The sequence below is a fragment of the Anas acuta genome, chromosome 1 (assembly GCF_963932015.1).
Source record: "Anas acuta chromosome 1, bAnaAcu1.1, whole genome shotgun sequence".
NCBI classification, from domain to species: domain Eukaryota; kingdom Metazoa; phylum Chordata; class Aves; order Anseriformes; family Anatidae; genus Anas; species Anas acuta.
The window spans coordinates 117,929,896-117,951,686 of NC_088979.1; the positions used below are offsets into that span (position 1 = coordinate 117,929,896).

The 21,791-nt window shown below is 51.9% G+C and overlaps 2 long non-coding RNA genes across 2 annotated transcripts; both read left to right on the plus strand.

The window, feature by feature from the left end:
* Nucleotides 1-36: 36 nt before the first annotated feature.
* LOC137863564 (uncharacterized) lies at nucleotides 37-2,001 on the plus strand. Its single transcript, XR_011100963.1, has 3 exons — nucleotides 37-684; nucleotides 811-892; nucleotides 994-2,001. It is a non-coding gene; the product is annotated as an uncharacterized lncRNA (long non-coding RNA).
* A 13,275-nt stretch (nucleotides 2,002-15,276) lies between these two features.
* LOC137863569 (uncharacterized) lies at nucleotides 15,277-20,567 on the plus strand. The gene is made up of 2 exons (XR_011100966.1): nucleotides 15,277-15,433; nucleotides 19,463-20,567. It is a non-coding gene; the product is annotated as an uncharacterized lncRNA (long non-coding RNA).
* The last annotated feature ends 1,224 nt before the right edge of the window (nucleotides 20,568-21,791 follow it).

A 21,791-nucleotide genomic window follows, 5' to 3' on the forward strand; every position in this document is an offset into this window, starting at 1 on the left:
ATATAGCCCAACCCCTGGTAAATGTAGGCAGCCAAGCTTTCCTCCAATGATGGCTTAAAATTCATCTTTTGGAAAGCTTGCCTTTCTTTACAGGCTCTGTGTGACCTCCAGTTGGGCCTCTACCTGCTGCAAGTTAACGCTAATTGAAAAAGTCTCTTCAAGCCGCCCAAGTGAGCTGACTGAGGCACTCCGTCCCCACTGGTGTGCCGACTGGTGGGGTATTTCCACCAGGCCCGTATCTCCATCAGCAAAAACAGAGAGGGCACTTGGCTCCTCAGACATCAAACCTCCTGCTTCCTGTGTGGTGCTCAGTGCTAATGGGAATGGAAAGGAGAAGAAAGATCTCCTTTCTTGCCTCCAATCCTCCTACCCCACGTCCCAGTCCCAGGGGTCCCGTGCGATATGAGACATGTGTTTTCCTTTCATCCCTGCTTGAGAAACTCATGTTTCTACATTAGCATGCAAGATGGAAGAGAGCCAGCCGTTCAGCGGGGCTACTTTGGGAGGATTTCATCCCGGAGACCACTTTTACCTTTTCCTCGCTGTCTCCCCAGCATTGCCTGCTGCAGGAAACTTCTGTCAGTGTGTTACCCACTCGTTGAGCTGGGTCTCTTGACCCTGTTGGTGATACACTTGGAAAAGATGATGAGCATTGCTCACCAGAGCGTTTTTTTGGCAGCTCAGGTACAAGGTGCCCTATGGGGCTGGTGGCGAAGGGGTGGGGAGGGGAGGTGGCTCTTGCCTCACCTGGAGGAGAGGTGCTAATTAAGGTGGCCACGTTGATTTTCCTCCCCTGACACACTTTTTCAGGTTTCCCACAGCCCAGTTAGACCGTGCATGACCAAACTGACCTCCAACCTACTCCTCTCTTCATCACAGGTCCCTTGCCCAGGTACCCGAGCATGCTTTTATTAAGGATAACAAAACCTGCTTGTCCTGCAGCGCAGTGCTGCTCTGTGGGGAAATGGTGAATATATTGTGCCTTTTTATTAGGCCTACAACTGCTTGCTGAGAGAGGAGCCCCGGAGGACCGCTTCCTAACCAGACATCGGCCAGACCTTCGCTGTGTGACCTTCTGGCTTGTAGACAGCAGTTTTGCTAGCACTTCCAAAACAAACCTATCCTTTGTCCAGATGCAGAAACTGCACGGAGGCTGCTGCGTTTAGAAGCCCTTCTTCACACGGCTTATTCCCCTGGCGGCCCAGGAGGGCTGTCAGCCTCTCTTGTGAACTATTTACCACCTCTGCCCTTTGTAATACTGAGACTTCTTGCTGCCCTGCTCCCTTCCCCGGGACCAGCGGCCTGCAAGCAATAGCGCACACCCCATTCCAGCTCTGCGTGACTCCCCCAGCTCTGCCTCCGTTATAAATAAGCCAGTTGGGCCTGGCCAGCCCTTCATGGACATCCACGAATTTTTCCATTCCCAGCGAAGCAGGGACGCTTTAGGTTTCCTCTTTCCCACTGCAATAGCCCAGAGCTTGCTGTCTCAATCTGATTTGGAATGGGGCAGGGGTTCACGGTTCCGTACCGCCGCCAAGCCGTGGGTGGGAGCAGAGAGGAGGGTTTCTTTCCTAGGGACTTGAAATCTCTTCTCGCTCAGTTTCTGAAAGATTTCATCTCTCCAGGAAGCAGCGCTCTCCCGGGATGAGTTGTTTGTGCGAGGCTCGGCCCTGTGGGCTCGTGCTGAAGACTTCAGACATAGCCAAACCAAAAGCCTGCTCTTTTTCTGGGCTTGCTCCAGCCAGGATCCATATTTCAGGGGAGCCTTCCCATCCAAGAAACTGAATCTGAGCCGCTCGTATCTCCAACTGGGAAGCATTTCAGATGAAAGAATAGCTTTAGCCCAAGGAGGCATGTGGGACGCCGTCGCCCCGACTTAGCTTTCCCTCCAGGCAGAAGACAAAGCCGTGGGCCGGGGGGCTGCTCGTGGCCGGGGTGGGCGGGCGATGAAGGGACTAGACAAAGGGCACACAAACAGGCTGCAGCAGCGACGGGAGGGGGGGGAAAAACTGACGTGCCGTTTTGTTATCCCTCTCCGGTCCGCAGGGACTGGTCTGCACAGCTGGGTGTGGATCAGAAAAAAAAAAAAAAAAAGGAAAGGAAAGATAAAGATACAGAGATTGAGTTAGGAGCGAGCAGACCCCATTTCTAAGGGGCTTTTAGCAGCGGTGCCAAAGCTGGGGGCCGTGTGAAACACACCCCGCTTTAGATCATGAAAGCCAGCACCTGGGGCAGATTTTCTTCCAGGGCTGAAAGCGTGGGAATGCCTTCTCTCGAGGTGTATCTTATTTCCGTGCTCTGGCTAAAGAGGTCCCTCGCTCCCAGACAGTCACAGCCTTTTGTCTCGCTCCCAAACCTCCCAGCACAAATGTTTGCCTTGAGATCAGCTGCCACCTCCCTGCGCCGGTCCCTGCTGTATTTGCCAGCCCGGTGTGTTTTATTTCAGACTTTACATCTCGGGATGAGCTGTGCTTCAGGCTGTATGTACCCAGAGGAGTATTTTGGAGGCTGAACATCCTCGCACCCAACAGCAGCATCCCTCCCCCTTTCCGAAAAGCCGGTGTGGGTGGAGGTGGCGGGGGAAATAAGATGTCACTCTTGTCCCGGGCAGGGAGACAGGGACTTGTCACTGGAGGTGGGGGCAGAAGGGGCTGGGGGAGAGGAAGAAGGTGCTGACAGCCCCTCCCCGAGATGTCCCTGACCCCTGCCCGGGCTTTCCTCATTGCCCCAGTGCATGCTCTGGCCAGCGGCGCGGGGGGCCCTTAAAAAGCCTTGCTGAGAAAGGTATTTCTTGTGGGGGGCATGAAAAAAAAAAAAAAAAAAAAAAAAGCAGGAGGTGGTGGTGGGGGAGAAGAGAGAGGGCAGGCCCCTTCGCTCCCCACTGAGCCCATTTCTCCTGCTTTGCCGGAGCTGTCAGCCTTGAATCCCGGCGGCGTCCCGGAACGAATTGGCAGCAATGGGGGCTTTGGGAGCCGGGCGAGCGCGGGCGCGGGGGGCGTTGGGGATAAAGGCGCCTGTCACCTCCTTTGTGCCTGCCCGTGGGGGCGTGCGCCCCTCGCTGCGGCGGGCTCGGCTGGGGGGCGAGGGGATGGAGACGGGGGCAGGAGGGAGCTGCTCCCAAAGGGATGGGGGGCACAGGGCTGCTCCTGCTGCCCCCCACAAGGAGGGAGCAGGATGGGGTTGTGCTGCGATGCTAGGGAGACGGAGAGGCCAGCACCCCGTTTTCCATCCCGCTGACGAGCCCTTGTTGTGTCTGAGCGAAAATCTCCTTCCCCAGGTGAGAGCTGGGAGCTCTGTTGCTACGCTCAGGTCTCTGAGTTCATCTTCTGGAGGCAGAGGCTGGGGCTTCTCCTTTGTCATGGAGCCAGTTGCACAACCACGTCACAGCGTCGCAGACCAAATATTGTCCAGGCGACGTTTTTAATGGCTTGGGCTGACTCATGTAAAAACGCCTCGCCGCCCGTGACATTTGCGGAGACAATCTGCTGATAAAAGGATTCGTGCGCTTGCAAATGGAAAGAAAGACAGAAAAATAACAATTGCGCTTCCCAAGGGTCCTTCACAGTGGAATTTAATAACTGAAGCAACCAAACAGGGACAAGTGTAGGAAAAACAGGCTCCTGAGGCAGTTGGGCAAGAGTACAGTCAGCGAGCACACACAGCACAGCGCTGCTCGTAGCGTGCGACATTTCTACTTTGTACCCAGTCTGCACCCAGCTTTCGGGACAGAAAATAAGTGAAAGATGGGCCATGCATTCATAGGTCTGAGGGCCAAAAGAGATAATTAGACCATCTAGTCTGAACTTTTTGTTTCACAAAGACCCCAGGGTGACACCCAACTATCCTTATTTTGAGCTAAATGACTTGGATCTGACCAGTAGTTTTCTTTATCGCAGTGTCTTGTCTCTGGAGCTTGAGTAGACCCTGTGTAAAAAAGTCTGGGCTCTTGGCTAAATTAATTTACAGTTCTGTGTTTGCCTCACCTGGCTGGTGCTTGTCCGTGCTTCATCCATCCAGTGGCCACCAGCTCCAGTCCAAGCTCCCAAGGAGCTCTGTAAAGAGATTGAGACAGCTCAGAAAGGATCGAGACCCTGCTGTGTGCTCCAAACAGTTGTTGAGAAATGGCTGCACTGGTCCTTGGCCACTTGTAATGGTTGCACCATGGGCTCTGTGGAGCACAGGCAGCCTAAATGCTCTGTGTTTTCAGGGCACCTCACTCAGTACAACATTAATGTGTAATATTAATTACCCTAGCCCACGTTCAATGCCAAGGCCCTCCTGCGAGGGTGCGAGTGGGGCTGGCACCGCTTTTGCAGTGATTTTTCAGGAGCTGCACAGATGGGCATGCTGCCCACAGCCGGGGCTCTGCTGTGCCCAGGAAGAAGTGGTTCCTGGCAGAGGCATCAGCACAAGCCTCCCATTTGCTCTCTCTTAACTGACAGCAAAAAAAAAAAAAATCATTTTCAGGTAATACGGTGCTGTTCTTTCCATGTGGAAAAATTGGGAAGGCATGCTAGACTGTCACTCTGGCATTGTTCTTCTTGCTAATTACGTTGATTTCTGCCTCCCCACTCCCAGCTGCCGCTCCCCTCCAAGTTGCCCTTTCTGACTCCTCGATTAGCTTCTTTGTCCACCCGTTTACCACTAAGGACATGGCGACCCTGGGATGTAAATCTGCACTGACGTCCCTGCCGCTTGCCTGCTTTTCTAGGGGCTGACATCTGTGAGACTCCTGGCAGCACCGAGCAGTGCCCTCCTCCCTGAGGGCTGCTGGCCCCTTCCCAAAGCCCAGCGCCTTGGTCTGGGACAAAAAGCCAACAGCGAGCAGCCTGCGTGACTGCTGATGCTGGTATCCAGCCACCAGGTGCCATGTGAGCCCTCGTGTAGTCTGTACCCTCTGGTTTCTGCTGGCTCACCCACTCACCTTGCTTGCCATCACCTCCTCAAGCCATGGCCTGTCTTTATTCACTGCGTTAATTTGGGCAGACACTCCTGGTGAGACTTTGGTTAATTTGGGGCCCAGGCCAAGCTTTCACAAGCTTTGCTTTGGAGCTAAACTGTGCTTTTAAGACGGCATCTTGGGAGTCACTTTGAGGGTGGAAACAAGGACAGCTGGGCACAGGCTTCTTTTGAGCCATCATGACAGACCAGAGTTGGTTTTTGGGCAAAGCAGTGACTTGCATAAGTCCCCAGCCCACATGCAATACCCTTTGTGGAGCACGGGAGCCACTGCTGTTCGAAATGGGAGGTTTGTTCATCCTAGCAGGAAGATGGAGGAGTTTTGGGGACACCATCAGAGTCAGGACAATGTGTGTTTGCTCCTAATGTCACCTCAGGGTGAAACAGATCCTCCCTACACAGCAAATCTCTGACAAGCCTCACAACAGGAGGGGGGCCAGAGATGGTGGCAGGCCCTGATGGTGCATCCCAGACCGTACTAATAGGAAGGGTGGCCACAGCACCATCTTCCAGGGGCAGGGCCCTATAAACTCTTGAAGGAGATGCACGGTTCTTTCCCAAATGAGGTCCTAGGCTGTGACATAACAGCATTATTTGCCCAGATATGGGCTTTATTCCGTATTCAGTCTGACTCTTAAGGCCTGGTAGAGGCAAGCAAAGCACTTCTCCTGGAGCCCTGCAGCTGGCACTGCCGCTGCCAGGCGGAGGACAGGGCCCTTGCTCAAAGTCCTTGTGAGCCACTGAGGGAAATGATCTCGTTGATGTTTATGGATTGAGCCCTTTTTCTTCTGCTCAGCATTATCCAAATCAAGCAAGATGACTTTGTGGAGGTTGAAGTAAATACACTAGGCAAGCTGAAAATCCCAGCCTTGATACGCTTGGATCATGGCCTTGGCCTTCCTTGCTTCATTGGAGGGTGTGCTCTGATGATGTTGCTGTCCTGTGCCCAGCTGCTTGAAAGACTTCTTTTAATTACTTTCTTTTAACGTAGCTTCCCTTAGCACGAAAGGAGCCATAAACATCGCAGCTGTGCGAAACGATGTGAAGACGTGATACAAACCTATGTGCTCAAGAGGCCTGTGAGCCTGACAGCACGCTGTAGGCAAATGGTTTTTAATGAAATCATATGCAAGCTGCGTTTCACCAGGGGTTTCATCTGTCTCTTCCCACTCAAGTGAAAGGAAACAGAGGGGCATACTCTTTAAAAAATGATTTTTAAGGTTTTAGAAAGAAGCAGAGAGAAACGAGAGTGGGACTAACAGGTGGCCTGTGTTCGGCCTGGGGCTCTCCCATGGGCTAGCTGTATGGTTGTGTTCAGTTCCCACCACCGCTCTGCTCCTCTGCGTCCCCATATGTAGGATGGGAAGAAAGACAACGAGCAGATAAGGAAAATGGGAGCACAGATAGGGACGAGTAGGTGGATAACGAGAGGAAAAGATTAAAAGGGTCATCAACTCTCAGGCTGTAGGATTCAGCTCAATATTTATACACTGCCAGGAGGAAATCTGGGAGCTGTATGATACGACTGCTCCCAGCCAGATATCGTGCGCTTTCTCGTTATTCTTATTAGGGATGACCGGCTGGAAGGGCCCAGGCGAGTCTCCACCCCACCACGGCCCACAATGGGGCGATTACAAGGCAGCAAGTTAAGCGTGAGCTTCGGGGGCTGCTGCCTTGAGCTCTTCCAGCTCGGGCTCCCTCTGCTTTAGGAGGGGTTTGTGCCCTGGGAGGAAGGGTGCCGGCTCTGCCATCCCCTCGCCCCCGGTGCTGTGGGAATGCGGCTGCGTGCCGAGGGCCTGCCGAGCTGCCCTGCCTCTGGGGCTGAGGGCTGGGGGAGCTGGGGGGAGAGCCGGTGGAAGGGGGGAAAGGAAGCAACTTTTTAAATAAAAAAAAAAAAAAATAAGTGATGAATAGATCGGCTAATCCCGGGAAAGCTTGAGAATATAGAGCAGCGTCTGTGGGGCCTCCCTTTTTTCTTTTCTTTTTTTAATTTTCTTTTCTTTAATTTCGCTGCAGCACGTATAATCAATTATGGCCTGAATCGGGGATAAGGGGAGGGAAAGTACTTCAATTCATAAATCAATTTTATACGGTCATCAGTCAGGTTGTGAATGCAAATACCTCTGTCGGTTTAGGTTATTCAGAATTAATTGACTCCCACCGGGCTGGGCTGCAGATGGAGAGGAGCTTTCTCACAAAGTCTGCTCGGGCTCAGCATGGGGGCAGGCAGGCGGGCCGGCTTCCTCCTCCTCCTCCTCTTCCTCCGCTTTCCTCTCCCCGAGCATTATGCTGCTGGCGCTGGGGAGAGTTTTGTGTGCGTGTGCGCGTCTGTGAGAGGGAGCGGGAGAGATGCTTGAAGAAAGAAAGGGATATGCAAAGATTAAAGTCACAAGCCCCCTCTTCAGCCCCGGCCTGCGCAGACACTTTTATGTGATTAGGAATGCTTTGCTTTCAAGGGTTTGCTTTTAAGCCTTGAGCTTCTCTTGAACTTCTCCAATAAGAAAACAAACAGCAGTGTCAAAGCCTCCCCCTGTGCCTGGAATTCGGGCGAGAATCGTGTCATTAAAAAGCCACTTTGCTACTGGGACTTTGGCATCTGAGCCACTGTTTCAAAGCCCGTCTGGGGCAGGAGAGATCGAAAGTCATTAAACATCTAGTGGTTGTTTTGGTGGCCTATTGAAAAATGAGTTTTGGAGGGGTTTGGGCCACTGGGAGGACGCGGGACACACGCTGCCACCTGGATCCCCCCTCCCTGCTCCTCCTGGCTGTGGCAGACCAGTGGCCAAATTATTTGGTGGAGGGGGCTTTTTGGAGGGGGGCTTTTTGGAGGAAGCCCGAGGGATGGATTTGCTGTGAGGGTGAAGATTTGTGTAGCCCATAGCCCCTCTTTTCTGCCCACATTAGCGCTGCCCTGCTTTGCTAGGACTTTGCAGACCTGGGCATCTCAGCTCCAAAGCCCAGGAGAACTTCCTCTCAGCTCTCCAAACTCTAGAGAAGGAGGCCCTCAGATATGCACCAGTAAATAGCTAACTTATTCCATCAGCAGATACAAGATCAAGTGCCAAGAACAGTTGGCACATGCAACCCTCTTTTAAACAGGGGTAAACTGAGGCAGAAATGATGTGGCTCGATCCGAAACACCACCCTTTAAAAAATAGCATAGCTGGAAATAAAGTGGAGGTCCTGTGATCTCCACTTCATTACTGTATCCGCCAGGGCACAGACAGCAGCTCGCCAGAGAGCTGAACAAACACTTCTACCTATTGTAAAGTAAAAGATAGGGCATGTTCATTCCTGTTTTGGGTTTTGGTGGGGCTGGAGGATCTGGTCTAAGCTGACCTGATGGAGCTGATCCACACAATTGTGTAGAAACAACAGGTCAGCAATGCTGAAAGCTCAGAAGACACTATGGAGACAACCATCCCCGAGGCCTGGCTATGCTCAAAGTGCCCCAGGAGGAGGAGGCTGCAGAGGAAGATGTTTGTAACTGTTTGAAGTTCAGTGGGGAGGTGGAAAGCTGCCTTGCAGTCCTTCAGCAGGAGGAGTTCGCTGCAGACCTTGGCAAGGGGAAGTGAGAGGGAGCTGCAGAACAAAAGAGCCATGCAACTTCCCCTCAAAGCCCTCCTCCATTTTGGGCAAGTCTGCTATTGTGGTGATAACCAACGAGCCAGGTGCTCTGGACAGCCTTTCACAAGGCTCTGCCAACTTCACAGCACCCCTTATCTTCAAAACCCTCTGCTGTTTTTTACACATGCAATTTTGCCAAAGCCTCAATTTTGCCAAATACCGTAGTCTAGAGATGACACAGGTTGGTTTGCTAACTCCAGCACTGACCTAAGAGCTCCAGGGAATTTACCACCACTGCTGTATGTTCAAGTGCAACCTATGAGAAAGAACAGAATGGGTATTTGCAGGGGTGTTGAATCCTTCAGCATGAAAATGAGAATTGTGTGGACACGTTCAGCTCCCTTCTGCTGGCGTTGGTGTGTCTGACTGTGTCTCCCTCCTTGGAGATCTTCAGAAACCACCTGGGCATGGTCCTGGGCTGCCTGCTCCAGGAGGCCCTACTCAAACAGAGGGTTGGACCAGATGACTTCCAGAGGTCCCTTCCCACCTCAGCCCTTCTGGGCTCCTGTTTGCTGTGGTCAGCATGGTTTCTCTGATGCTCCTGCTCCTCACAGCAGGGGAGGAGGAGGCAGGAGTGTTTGGTGTGTCCAACTTGTGGTGCCACAGATGAACCTCAGCTGTGTGGCTCCTCGTGTAGCAGCCAGGTGCTCTTTCTTCCCATGCCCAGTGCCAGAAAACTCATGCCTTAGATAAAACATGACGCTGTGGCCTGTTTCGCTCCAGCGCTCCACTCTTTGTGGACTTTGTCCTGGTCCCATGTTCCCGCTGGCCTGACAGGAACCAGGCCTGACTCCTCCTAAACACAGCCCCCTGGGGCCAGAAGCTGGGATATGTGCCGCGCTGGAGCCAAATCCCCATGTTAGAACCCCCTGAGATGGTCTGCTTGGGATCCGCCAAGTTACAAAGTAGTTTAAAAAGCCTTTCTGCTCGCCAAGCAAATTTCATGTGCGAGAGCAAACCTACTTTAACACCCCGCCGGCTCTCCCCGCATTCCCTCGCTGCTTCATCGTTCAGCGCCCGACAATGCTTCGTGTGTTTCTGTTTGCTCAGCGTGCAGAGGGGAGGCCTCCCCCTTCGCCGGAGCTTTCTTAGCATTTTTAATCATGTTTATAAAGTCAAATACCTAAGTGACCAAGAGCCGCCGGAGCCGCTTCTCTGCCCGGCGGGGTACCGAAATCTCTCCTTGAAGTCCGTGGGGAGAGCCACGCTCCGCCGAAACGCCGACCAGAGCCGGGGCGCTCGCAGAGGGGAGGAGCGAGCCCCTTGTTCGACTACACAGCCCCTTTTCACGGGGGCCCGGGGAAGGAGGGGGAAATCTTTACACCCGCGGTGGGACTTCTGAAGAATTTACAGTCGTCTTTCCTGGAGACACTAAAGATTTTACAGCCCTGGTACCAGCGGTTACAATGCCCTACGGAGCGCGGGGCTGAGCGTGTGCCAGGGACCCCTTCATCTCGCCAGAGGCTGGCCGGCGGCCAGGGTCTTCGAGCGGGGCCGTGCTTTTCAGCGAGGGAAGGGAGCAAAGCAGGAGCAGGGGAGAGGCCGAGCAGAGGGGGCGAGGAGGGGAACAAAGGAGCGCGGGATGGGATGGGAGCACTGCGGGAGGAGAGGAGGCGGCGAGGAGCGAAGGGAGGCAGAGGAAGGAGAGGAGGCGAGAGTGGAGGATGAGGTGGAGGGAGCCTGGGGAGAAGGAGCCGGAGTGAGGAAGGAGAGGGAGGGAGAAGAAATGGGAAGGGCGGTGGAGGGAGGAAACGTGAGAAGAAGGAATAACAAAAAGGGAGCCAGGAAGAGGGAAAGGAAGGAATAGCAAATAAGAGCTGAAGAAAGTTATAAAGCAAAACAGGGTCTTCAAGCAGGTACGGCGAGGAGGCTCAGAAACAGCTCACAGCCCAGTCCCCTGGGCAGCCCCAGCAGAGAAAATGAGGCTTTGCAGAGACCCTCCCCAAGCCTTTACACTCTCAGAGGTGCTGGCAGCTCTCCTGCATGCTCCATTCTGCATAAACCTGCACACCAGGTGCCTCCCAGGCAAATTCTCACCACAACAAACACACGAGTGCACACACCGCTACATGCATGTGCAAGTGTCAGACACACACCCTGACGTGTGACATCCATGCTGTGCACCTGCTGTGCACCAGCAGGCTCTCCCCATGCCTTCCCTGCCCATGCAGCACCCACACACTCAGCTCCAACTCCACTCCCTCTTCGTCTGGCTGCAACACAAGGCTTGCGCTCCGTGAAAAATGCCGAGGTTTGGGCATATGTGTTCACTTTTTTTTTTTTTTTTTTTTTTTTGAGGTGTGGGGGAAAGAATCCAGCAGAAAAATGAATACCTGGGGTAATTTCCGAATGCTGCATGTGCTTGGTTTGCAAATGGGAGGATGCCCTGTGCTGGTACACCTCCTGCTAGCAGAGCCGTGGCAAACGTGTTGCTCTCAGACCAAAAGGGACATACAGAGCTACTGCCAAGTGTGTGCCTGATACACCGTGTTTTTAAAGCAGGATATGCCAACCTATCCTCCGGGAAAGTCAGCCACAATCATAAAAGTCCCTTGTAGTGAACTTCATGCTCAACACACCTCTGCCTGGTTATAATGGACAGAAAATAGCTTGCAACAGAGGTTTTCTAGACTTTTATATACATTTCTGTAGCCCAGAAAAGGTAGGGAACTAAAGGGTAAGAGGCCTGGTAACTGCGTGTTGGGATGAAGAAGCAAAAATGGTTTAATTTTCCGTTAAAATCTCTCCCCATGAGCTGTGCAAACTTTCTCCTGCTAGAGAAATGCCATGCAAAGGGCAAAACATTGCTGGTGGCACTCTCCCACATGGACAGGAACCACAGGCCTGAGCGACAGGCCCAGCCAGCAGCCTGCGGAGGTGGGTTTGTGCACATGGGCTCCCGGGGAGCATGTCCTGACATCTGAGCACCACAGTGGAGCCACAAGGGCCTCAGGAGGTCATCCTCTGGTGTCAGACCTCCTCTGTGGGCACCCCAGGGGACACAACTCATTGGGAACAGCTGGAGAGACAAGTGCCATTATTTCGAGGCCTACCACATGTGTATCTCCTTCAGCATGTAGACCGGCCTTTTGGGAATGCCTACCTAGTGCCACTGGCTGTTACCACCTCCTGTTAAAACACCACTGCTTCAGAAATGCCCCCATCTCCTTTCTCCCCATATTTTCCTTGAATCTTTTAGCTTTCCCACAGAATAACCAGAAAAACATAGGGCATGGTGCATGCATTGAGGGGACAACCGATGTGAAACAGAAAGGAAATGACAGGAGCATGTATTGGGCATGCTCTCTGAAACCAGCAGTGCAGGTTGAATTTGCTTTGCTTTTAGTCTTCAACCTGTTCTTGTTTGGTCATCACAGGTGGCAGCAAAGCTGAGACGATGCTTTGGATACACACGGTCATTTTTGCTAGGAGAGATCACTGGGGAGCTTACATGTCAGGGCAGGAGCGGAAAGTTGCTGGCTCTTGTGCCGAGACTTTCTTGTTAATCCAAGCAATTCACCCACAAAAAACCCTAATGACTTCAAACCGTAGTCCAGTGGGGCCCCAGCATCCTCCAGCCATAAACAGAAGAGAGAAATGGATCTGATAAAGAGCAGCCTGTCTGGTAGGCTTGGAGGAATGTTAAGTGCGTAGTCCATGGGAGCGGGAACAGGCATGGCAGAGCACAGATCTTGGCTCCGGGGCTGATATACCACAGATTGTGCACATCTTTCTCTCCTGCGGGTGAATGATTGTCCCCCCGGCTGCTGGGGAGCGGGTTCCTCCTCCAGCCTAACCTGGCCTTCAGCTACGACACACCGTCCAAACGTTTCCAAACTCCAGCAGCAGCCCGTATGAAGCGAAGGAGCTTGGCACCTTGGGAGGTGTGGCCCACGGCCTTCATTCCTGATGTTATTTGGTTCCCTAATTTTGGAAAGAGCAGTGGAAACAATTAGGTCTCTTAATTTCTCCGAGGCAAGATCCAAATACAGAAAAGAATACATCTCCCAGGCAGGGAGAAGCGGGGAATTAACTGCCTTTTTTTGGATGAGATCAGAGAAAGCTGATTTATGAAGCAAAGAGAAAGCAAAGTGCTTTTATGGGTAAAATGTTCCCTGCTTATTTCCTTTCTGTCAGACTACGTTCCTCCCACGCTTCTGGCTGCAAGCTTGCTCCTTGGAAGCCTGTTTAAGCATTTCAGCATGTGCTGATTTAACTGGGCAAGGATTCTGACAGATCTTTGCAGAAAACATCACAGGAGCTGCTGGAGGTGACTGCCTAATGCTGACCTGGGGCACACCGAAGAGGACCAGGCTGGCGAGCAGAGATGCAGCCAGCTTCATGCCCTTGCAGCTTCCCCAGAGCATCAAGCTCTCAGGAGATGCTCCTCCTGCTCTGCTGGGTCGGGGTGCATCTCCCCACCTGCTTTTTCTCCTCTTGAGGAGTTAGAGGCGAGTCCAGTCTATGAACAGGGGGGCTGAAGCCTCTCTGAGACCGGGGGCGTTTGGTTCCAGCTCAGCCAGAGCGAGTGAAAGCAGAACAGGAGAGAAATTCAAGCGGGTGGGTGTGGAATGAGAAAGCTTGTGCGAGTGAGTTTCCACACACGGGGCTTTCAGCTCCTGCCAACGTACACACGGGACGGATGAACTCAGGGGAACTCAGAGAGGCTTGTGTCTGCTAAGGGAGGCCGAAGCAAACATCTGACATTGAGCTACAGGGTACCGGGGCTAAGGCTGAGGTATCTGAAATGCTGACAGTCTAGCCATGCTGCTGGCACGGTCCTGGTGACAAAGGTGTCTCTTCAGGGCCAGACTGAGCTGCAAAATTCATCTGCAGTGCAATGCCTTGCAAGCACAGCCCATTTTTGACAGAGGTAGGTGCAGGCATTGCTGGAGGGAACAGGAGCGGAGCTGTGCTGGTGTTTTATGGAGCAGGTGAGTGCAGCCTGGTTTGCACACACACTAGACTGTCCTGCAGGGGTGTGCAGAAGTCTTGTGGTGCCAGCGGCTGCCACCCCTGCTCAGGTACCACCTGCCGATGAGCTGTCCCCCAGAAAGGACACCTTAAGGAGGCTGTAAGGGACAAGAACAGCCCAACACCTGGCGTACCCTCACAGCATCAAATCAGCAGAGGGGACAAAATGAAATTATCCCCCCTCAAAGTCAGGCAAAAGAGGGAAATATCATTTAATAACAACCACAGTGATGTCTAGAAGACCCTGTGCTCAGACCCCAAACTGCGGTAGGTTTACAGGGAGGAGGAGGGGGGTAGGGAAGAGAAAGCCCCACAAATTGACCTCTCTCCCCCCTGCCCCCGCCTCTTTCTTTAAATCCCCACCTAGTCAGGAGTGCTCATTAAGGATGGCTCTCGTTTCCCTAATTAGGCTGCCCCCTTCTCTTCACGGGGCTCCAGACCTCTGCCATTCAGCAATAACAAGAATAACAAGAAACTCGTTATTTTACAACCTGGGCCGGGGAGGAGGGGCGAGGGGGAGAAGATGGGCTTTGTGATGGGCTGCTGGGAGGGAAGCCAGCTCAGAGGAACCTGGGGGCTGCGGGGAGGGCGTTTTTAAGTGCAAAGTGACATTTAGGCACGGGGGACTCGGGTAGGGACAAAGCTATGCCAGCCCTGGAGGTGTGGCGAAGTGCTCAGAGGTCCCACTGAAGGACCAGGTTGGCACATGCTTTGCATAGCATCCTGTCCCGTGCCCAGCCACCACGACCCCACATGTGTTTAAGTGTTTTTCTGGATGAAGGGGGGAAAACAAAAAAAAAGCAATGCTCGCCACCTTGCAAAATCAGCCCCTCCCTGGCCATTTGGAATGAATTTTGTCAAGAACAGCTTATCGTCTCCATAAATTGTCACAGATCCATGCTATTTTGCAGAGTTAAACATTTCAACATTTTATCCACATTACCAATTAAGCCATCTTTGCTCAATTTATGCCTCATTTAAATAACTTATTACATCAGATATAGCTTTTTTATAGTTTGGTTTTAAGTCTCTTTCTCATACTCTCTTTAAGACTTGTCTAAGTCTTTCAAGATGTTCTTTAAAGCCCTCAGACCAAATTAAAACATCATTCACTGGAGCTTCGGCACTTAGCAGTTTCTCACAGATCTGGCAGTTACCCTTTGAAATACCTCGGGAGCAGAACAAATGCCAAATGGTGTCTGCCTCAACTTATACAGGAACGTTTTCAAGCACGAACGTCGAGTTATGCCTCAAAATAGGTGCAAGGCGTGCGAGCCAGCAGCCCTGATTTTTCTGAGGTGACGACCGTCCTGCAACAGTGTCCTGAAGGATTTATGATATCAATTACTTGGATTTTGCCTCCCAGCCTTTCTTACAATGATGGGTCATATTGTTTTCTAAATTCATGCTCATGCCTTAACTTAGTTGCATCTGCTAACGGGTTCAGATTGCCCTGATTGTAAATAGGCAAACAAATATGTATCTGCTGGGACCGAGGTTGACTGTGCCAAACCCTCTGTAAGCCCTCTTCTCTTCTCTTCTTCCCACAAAGAGAGAAAAAGAAAAATCACATCCCGCCCCCCCCCCCCCAAAAAAAAAAAAAAAAAAAAAAAAAAAAAGTAGAGCAAGGCAAATTGTTTCAGCTGAAAGTTTTCTCATGGTAGGTTTTTTTGTGCCACTCCCACCCCACCCCCAAAAGTTGGGCCACCTGAAACATTTAGCAAATTTGCAAATTCTCCCACCAAGAAATGTTTGGTGAGGACTTGGGCTGGAGAGGAGGCATCTTATGGCTTTGTGGATGGCCTGAGCTGGCGGAGCCTGCTCCAGCCTGTGGAGACGTTCAGTATCTTCAGGACTTTGCCTTTTCCTCATGGTAAAATACATTTTTTTCTTTCCTGGTTACTCTGGCCCCTCTGCCCAGAGGAGCACTTGATGTTTTGCCTGTGCTGGGGCTGGGAGATGTCTTGGCCACGGTGGGAAGGAAGAGAGTGCCTTGGATTGCACATCTGGTTCTGCGTCTCCTCTCGCTCCTCTGTTTCAAGCAGAAACACATGGCAGGTATCTTTACAAGCTCAGCGTATCTGTGTTACACCAAGTGCATCTGCATTGCACTTGGAGGGGAGCCCAGAAGTTGCTTTCCATGTCAGGCTTGCTGTCTTTACCAGCAGTGGATGTGGGAAGGTAGAAGGGTCCCGGTGTGCCCCAGCACCCCCACTGCTGTCCCCACACTGCTGAACTGGCGCCTTGAGATGAAGGTGGGGAAGATCCTGGCTTCAGACAACTGAGTGACTTCTCCAAGGAAGCAGAGAGCCATGTGTGAGTGCTATTGACTTGCACCTCAGGGATATTACAGGCTCCTTTACTTGCTGAAAGGGGCGATGGAGGAAAAAGCCCCATTTTCTTTCCCCCGCCCCACTCTGTCCCTGTTGCCCCGGGTGCATTGTCCCCTTTTGTCCCTGAGAAGCACGCGTGTCCGGTAGCACTGCAGTTATTTTTAGGACAGCTTGGCCAGCATCCACGCTGGTGGTGGCTTTGGTGAGCCGGGAGAAGCCGACTTTTCTCTCTCTGCCTTTCAATGTTTGGAAACAGTGAGGCTGCCAAGGGAGCCCGTCTCCTGCTCTGCACTTCCAGCCTCTGGAAAGCGAGAGTGAGCCCTGAAAAGCCTGGCAGGATGGCCGGGCGAGCGTGCCAGGGAGCCGGCAGCGCAGTGCCAACACCATCGGCCTTTCTCTGCGACCAGCCAGAGAAAGACAGAGCTGGAGAGTGTGTGTGTGTGTTTGGGGGGGGGTGAACGGGAAGCAGGGGCGGAGGGAGAGGCTGGAAAAATTGCACAAGGCTCCTCAGGGGGAGACTTTTCATTTCCTGCGCCTGGCTTTCTGCGTTGGGCACGAAGGCAGCTGGGGAGGGGGCCAGCATCAGCACGGCGGATGGAGCGGGGAGGTGGGGAAAGACAGCAGTCTTCCCCAAAAATGGTGCCCTTGGCCTCCTGATGCCTGGTGAGAAGGGACAAAGGCATCCTTAGGTAGGTCAGCAGTGAAGAGCTGGACGCTGCAGTGCTGGGGGCACAGAGGATGCTTTGTACCTGAGGTGCTCCTGGTGGAGCAAAGACCGAGCATAGTGCAGCCTGCTCAGCCAGCCCGTGCTGCCTGTGCTGTTTTTGCCCCAGCCACTCCAAATCTCGCCTCTGAATGAAAGTGTATTTTCTTCTGGTATTTAAAAAAAATCATAATAAAGGAGCAGAAGGCGTATCTTTGTACCAAAAGCACTGCGGATACCCCATGCCATGCCGTCGGGCTCCCCTCCCGCCCCGCTCTCCTCACACAGCGGGATTAATCCATCAGCCCGCGCCGCGGAGGAGGAGGGGCGAGGAGCCCGCACTCCAGTGAGCACTGGAGAGGCCCCCATTCATGGGTCAACAAAACCGGGGAGGACTCTTGGACTTAATCAGCCAAGGAGCGCTCCAGCCCTGCAGACAATTAACATCAAAGCAGGGCAGGAGGGAGAGGAGACGGGGCAGAGGGGAAAGCCTGCAAACCCGTGTGTAAATCCCCATCGAAAGAGAGGGAGGAGGCCGGGGCGGCGTGCAGGATGGGGAAGCTGAGGTGCGAGGCCGTGGCCTTGCTGGGGACAGCCTCCCAGCTTCCCCACACTCCTCCCCAAAACCTCTCGCTGAGGCCCTGCCTCGCTCAGAAGGCTATTTCCAACAGGCCTGTCGTAACCCACATAAGCAGGGAAAAAAAATGTTAATACTTTGTGACTAGAGAGAAGCTCCTGCCTCTGTGGTTGTGTGAGCATGGCAAACTCAATGGAGAGGGGTGCTTGGAAGGAGAAAGGCTGGTGGAGGAGGCCATGGGGCCTTTTTCTGGCACTCGTGCTGCAGGCTTCCCCCTCGGCGGGCCTCCCTCTGCAGAGACCTTTCCACACCTCAGGAGCACCATGAGGAAACGTAAGGCTGCTGGCCAGCCCCTTCAGTTATGATTTACCATCTTCTGAGTTGCTACGTGGGGACTGAGTGGAAAATCGTATCCGTGCCACAGCTTGACAGCTTATTCCTTCTCCTCAGCCTCACGCCGTTTTGGGCTTCTCCTGCCTGAAGCTTCGTGACAGGTATCGCTGGTGCTGTGTTGAGATGTTACAGCCCACATAACAGCTTCATCCATGACGAGGGTGGTGTTATCATTACGTCAGGGCTGCCAAAACACTGCTGCCAGCAGCTGGGTCTGTGGGACTTGCTCCTGCAGTGGCAGAGCACCAGTCCTTGCAGCTCAGAAGCTGGCACCACAGCTCTGTTCTTCTAAAATTTACCTAGGGGTGTGTATGCATCGTGGTGATTAGGATGAACGCCTCATTTCGGGGAGCAGGGAGTTCTGGCTCATGCTTTTTGAAGAAACCACACAGAGACACAACCCTGTTACAGACTGTGAAGAGAAATCAGGGGAGATGGAGCACGCAGAGTAACTTCTAGAGCATTTCTGAAGGTGCTTTCTGAAAAGCTTTTATTACCTCTTTCACCATGAAAATGGTAGCCCTGTCCCTCTGTACATCCCAAGAGCTGATCACTGCAAGCCTTGCTGTTTGGGGACAGGAGCTGATGAGCTTTCCTTTCTCCATCCATCCTGATGTTGATCTCCAAGCTGTGAGTAGCCAAGCAGGACAAGGACAGGGCTCTGTGCATCCCTCAGAGAGCAGGACTCTAAGGATGGGCTCAGGCCAAGGCCCACTCCTCCAGGTGGGTTTGTGCCGGGGTAGTTATCTCAGTGTGGGTACATCAGCGGCTGGCTGGCAGGCACAGGAGCAGCTCTCGGGGTATCCATTACGTCTTAATTGTAGCTGTCTGGCCACGAGGAAGGACAGGAAGGTGAGTGCAGGGCCAGCCTTGGCTTTGGTTTCATGCGCTGAACTTTCAGGCGCCTCTTTCCTTTCTTCCACCCACCCGTTTTTCCTCGGGTAGAGCTACTCACACCACGCATACTCCTGTTTTGTCCCGCCGTGGCTCTTCTCCAAGAGCTGTTTTTTTGGGAGGGGGGAGAAGGGGTTGCAATGAGGTAAAGCAGCGTAATGCATTCCTGCACCTTCCTCCTCCTCTGCGCCGTCTCCTGAGCATCCCTCCCTCTTCCTCAGCAGGTACCTGTGAAAAGTGACCCTGTCAACAAAACCCCAGCAGGACCGGCCTTTGGTCTCGCTCAGGCAGCTGGTTCCCATTAAATGTTCTCAATCACGGAGAATTCTTTCTCTCATCTGAAATATTTTATTATTGCTTTTCCTTTCTCCCAGTTTCCTAAGGAGAAGGGAGGGGGTGTGAGTGCAGTGAACTAAAGGAAGGGAATGTAAAGCTTGATCTTATCACTCCCATGTGGAGGGCCTGTGAGCTAGCCAGCAGCTGGGACATGTATTCCCTCTCTTATGTGCACAATGTATTCCTCCTCATCTTTTCATCCCCCCAATGCCCCAGGTAGGGTCAAAACAGATGAGAAAAGCTTCTGTTACCCTAAGCACAAGTCTCTCCTGCTGCTTATGTGCAACTAAGTGAGTCCAGGAGTTAAAATGGGTTGGGTTACCCATGGCAGGAGGCTGAGGGGACAAATATGAGCATGCTGGTTTTGCCTAGGCGCGACAGCTTTTGGAGTAAGAGAGAAATATTTGGCTGGACTGTTTGCTGGTACCCTCTCTCCTGGACCAACATCGTATTTTTCCCCTTTTTGCTTCTCTACAGCAGATGAGGGTGAGGTGAAGGGTGTGGGAACAGCTCAAGAAAGGGAAGGAGAACAGTAACAAGGAGGCACATGTTTTTTGTCTGGCTGGTAAAGAGGGTAGGAGTGCTTCTCCTTGTGAAGAGAAGGAAGTGTATGACTGCATAAAACCACCATTTTGCCAGGACTGACTCCAGTGTTTAACATCTTAGGTAGGTTTGCTGCAGAGCTGCCATGGCCCAGAATGACAGAAATGGGCACGTACATTTTCACAAGTCACTTTCCAACCTCTGTTGCCTTGGGAAGACAAAGAAGACGTGAAGTCCCACCTTGTCCAATGAGCAAATGCCTGTGCTTGGTCTTCTCCTCTGGAATTTCAGCCATTTGTCTCTGCTGTTCGTCTCTATCCTGCTGACTGACTGTGGCCTGGTGCGCTGCCTGCAATGTTTCTCTTGGGGCCAGAGACACGTTTCTCCTCACAGCTCGTTACGAGGAACTGTCATATCATCTTCAGCCATCTGAGAAAGTATCCTCAGTATCCTCATCTCCTTGCTCGCAACTGGCTTGCGAACAGCTTCCCTGTTGGGCTGGATGGCGAAGGATCCTGCAGCTCTCCTGCCTTAGCATGGACACATGAGAAAGAAATCAGCCCTGAGTGCTTCACAGTAGGGATGTAGAGCTGGAAGGGATCCCCTATTTTACCACGTCTCGTCCCTTGCTATTGTCAGCAATCGCATAATGCAATCATTCTCACAAACGCGAAGCTCCAAACAATCCTAACAAGTTTTAAGATTCTCCCACTACCCCAATTAGTTGGCTATTCCAGAACTTGACAGCTCTGAGGCTTCAGCCATTCTTCTTATTTCCAGTCTCAATTTATTCCTGGCTGGAGCATGCCCACTTGTTCTCCTGCCAACATTGTTCCCAAGCTTAAATAGCTCTGCTCCCTCCCTGGTGCTCGTCCCTCTGATGTGTTTACCAAGAACAATCATATCCATTCTCAGCCTGCGTTTTGCTGGGCGAAATAAATCAACGGGTTCCTATCCTGTGATAGGCACCCTTTTCCCCTGACCATCCAGCTAGCCTTTGTCTGCACCTCCTCTGCTCTCAGCTCTTCTCTTTCCAGCACGGGTGGTGAGAACCACAGACCATTCTCCACTATCTGTGCCTGGGGCAGGGACTCAAGTAGCTCCGGGATTTCTGATGGTGCCCCGGAGACAGAAGGTCCAAGCATGGGGCTTTTTATAGGCACAAACTGCTTTTCCCAGTGGATTTGGTTTTCAACCCCCTAGTGCTGTGGGATGCAACCTTATCTCGGGGTGGTTTTCTTGACACTGCTATGGAGTCAGCGGTCCCGCTTGGCTCTGAAGCTATTGTTGCTCAGCTTTCTATAAAACATGCAATGCTTGCTTGCAGAACCGTAGGTATAAAGTTACTCTTGAGGTTTTGACTCATTTGGTGGCACTGGCTGTTAAAGCTGGGTCTCCGATTTCCCAGTGTAGTGAGGCACCCTGAGTCGTATCACTGGATAGCTTTAGCAGAAGGTTTTGTTTATCCTTCTTTTTATTTTTTATTTTTTACAGAGCAATAGGTCCGCATACTTTTTTTTTTTTTTTTCTCCCTGCGATGCTTTCCTGGACAGTCTGAATTCCTGTCAAACAGGATATTGAGAGGCCCAGATAAAATTATATAAGTGTGTGTGTGCTTCTCACATAATTTACTATGTATCTGACCCTCTACCTCTCCTATAACACTTCATTTTTTCCTCTTGTGAAAGGTGTGCAGAGTGGAGATGACAGATTTTAGGCTGGGATACTCTGCAGCAGAAAGAAACAAATAGATCTACTTTTCAGTTAAGCCAAACCTGGGCTTCAGGGAGAAAAAAAAAAAAAAGGGAAGAAAAAGCCAATTTCAGCTTCTCAAAGTGTAGGAATTCAGCCATGCTCCTCATTACTGTACTCTGTGGCTCATCCTTTACACACAGGGTACTTTCCTAGTACCATGCCTTTTAGATTTGAGGAAGGCAAGCAGTTGTGCAAGTGCATTGCAGTATTATTTTAGGAGCTGGAGTTAGAAGTGACTAGCTGAAAGGGAGATGTGCACAGGCTACAGTCCTCGGGGTGCAAAGTCTGCCTCTGGGTGCCTCTCACCAGCTTGTAGTTGTGTTTTCTTACGTGCTGTTATAAGGGTGCCATAAAGAAATCTGAGTTTTGCCCTGTATATCTCATTTTTGGTGTGCAGTAGGCTTTTCTGGATATGTTGTCAGGACTGTGAATTCATGCAGGTGTTTTACTGTGACCCTGGAGGTTCAGAAATAACAGTGCCTGATGCTGGCAGAGAGGTGCTGAAAGGCACTGCACCCTTTCTGCCGCCTAAGAGGCTCTGGATCACAGAAGCCTGCCCTTACTGATAGCTGTCCATCACCTTCATTCACTTAGGTTTGGACATCTGTAACGCCACTGCTTGTGTCTTGTCAGAATCCTATATTCTGAACATTGGGACCCAAGATCTCAGCAAATACTCAGCAATGTGGAAGCAGTG